The sequence below is a fragment of the Mus pahari genome, chromosome 6 (assembly GCF_900095145.1).
Source record: "Mus pahari chromosome 6, PAHARI_EIJ_v1.1, whole genome shotgun sequence".
Taxonomy (NCBI): domain Eukaryota; kingdom Metazoa; phylum Chordata; class Mammalia; order Rodentia; family Muridae; genus Mus; species Mus pahari.
In genome coordinates, this window is record NC_034595.1 from 100,284,126 (window position 1) to 100,286,586 (window position 2,461).

Sequence of the window (2,461 nt, forward strand, 5' to 3'; positions counted from 1 at the left end):
CACACACACACACACACACACACACACCTTTACCAAGAGTCCTAAGCTATAGCAAGACTGAAGAGCCTCTGACCTCCCACAATGCACTGTGCCTTCCACTTCCTCCCCTTCCCTCAGTGGCCGAGTTCTCCAACATGCTTAGCTTTCAACAAAACAGCATAGATAATTTAAACCACTACAGAGCGCCACACGATACAAAAGGACAGAAGGTTTAGAGACTCTGCTGGAAACCAGCAACATCACAAGGTCCCCACCGGCCCTGGGACCCCGGGGACCCCAGGGGCTTTGGCAATGACCAGAGCAAGGTTCCTGCTCATGTTTCTTTATGACATCATAAAGGAGTGGCTTAAGAGTATCAGATCCCTTGCTTAGTATGTGTGGGGTCTTGGGCTTTACCCCATTACCCAAACTAAACACAAATCCAAACAAAGAAAGACCTCTTTCTATTTCTTAGGCTATTTTTACCCTACAATATCAGCACCCCTACCATTGAGAACCAGGTTTGTAGTCCCAAGTTTTGAAACCCACACCACCTGGGTCTACAACAGACGGAGGTCTTAGAGGTCACTGAAGGTGTGCTAGGCAAGAACCAGATGTGGAGACCTTCAGGACAGCTTAGCCCCAGCCACAATTAGACCACGAACATCTAAGTTCCCTCAGTCAGCCTCAAATCCCCTGAGCTCAGTCAAGCCACACCGTGATTTATGATGATAAAAATCAGTTTCTCGATTAATCCACAGGCTTTAGGCAAACTGCTTAATAACAAGGGCTAGGTGCTTAGAACTAGGCAATAAACCCTATTGCAGGGGACAATGGCCTGGGACCAAGAAGCAGGCAGAGATAGGTGCATTTGAGGATTGTTTTGTGTGGGATTGGGTCTCAGGTAGCCCCAGACAGCCCCAGAGTCCTCATGAGGTGGAGACTGCCCTTGAATGCCTGACTCTCTGGCCTCTACCTAATATCTGAGATTCCAGGTCTAAGCCCTCCAATGCTTGGCTTCTAATACTCATTTTATTTATTGATTTATTGATTTTTTTTGACAGTTTTTGAAGTGGTTTCATGTAGCCTTGGCTGGTCTCATCTTGTGCGCGCTATGAAGTCAAAGGTGACCTTGAAGTTGAAATCCTCCTACGTCATGCCGATGACATGTTGGGACTTTGCTATTGCTACCATGTTAGCTTACTACACTGATTTAAAGTGCTCAGATGCCTCCAGTCTCACAGCTTTCAGTCATTCCAGAAGCCATAAGCCCCATATTTATGTCTCCAGTCCATACTTCTCTTATACTACAGATATCTATATCAAGCCTGAAATCTTTACACTTCACCCTAAGCCGCTCCACTCAGTATCCCCAACATTGTCCTCGATGTCCTTTGAAGGCACCTGGCCTGTCTACCTGACTATGACTGCACTTCCTCTAATCTATTCCCAAACCTCAATTACGGAACCCAACCTATTCCAGAGTCCAGCCTCTCCCCCTGGGTTCACTGCACTTGCTTTGATCTGAGTCCTGCATAGTTGGCTATCTCCTGGATTATTTCAAGAGCATCACAAATGCGCTCGGCTTATCCTCTTTTCTAATAATAGCGGTGAGAAGGGGAGGCTTGGGTTGTGGCTCTGTTGACAGAGCACCAGCTTGGCATATAAGAAGCCCAGGGTTTGATCTGCAGCACCACAGAGCAGATGTGCTGGTGCAAGCCTGCGATTCTAACACCTGGGATGAAGCAGAAGACCCCAAGGTCATTCCCAGCTTCACAGGGAGTTTGAGGCTAACAAGGATGACAGAAGACAATTTCAAACAAAACCAGCAAGAGGACACTGAACACTGTGAGGTGGGTGGCACCACCCATGGTTCCATCTCAGGATAGGAAAAGCTTCGTGTTAATACTGTGTGTGGCTGTAAAGAATAAAGCAGATGAGATGGAGAGGTGGCTTAGAGGCTAAGAATGCTTATTGCTAGTAGTATTAAGAATCTGGGGGTCTGTATGAAGCATCTGTGAGTATTTTTCATCAACCCAGAGCCTGACTCACTCAGCCTCCTTGACCTTGTAAAGCACAAGAGGTTTCTTCACCTTCGCGCATCTCTTAGCTCTTCTCATTTTTCCACGGGCAATGAGAAGCAGTCAAGTGGCTGACCTAAGGCTACACAGTGAGCTCCAGGCCAGCTTGTGCTATAGGGTAAAACTCTTTATCTCAAGAACAAACAAAAAGGGCTGGAGAGATGGCTCAGCGGTTAAGAGCACTGGCTGCTTTTCCAGAGGTCCTGAGTTTAATTCCCAGCAACCACTTGGTGGCTCACAACCATCTGTAATGGGACCTGATGCTCTCTTCTGGTGTGTTTAAGGACAGCTGTGGTGTACTCATATACAAAAAAAAAAAAAAAAAAAGATCTTAAAAAAAAAAAAAAAACCAAAACCAAAACAAAAAAAAAAAAAAAAAAAAAAAAAAAAAAAAAAAAAAA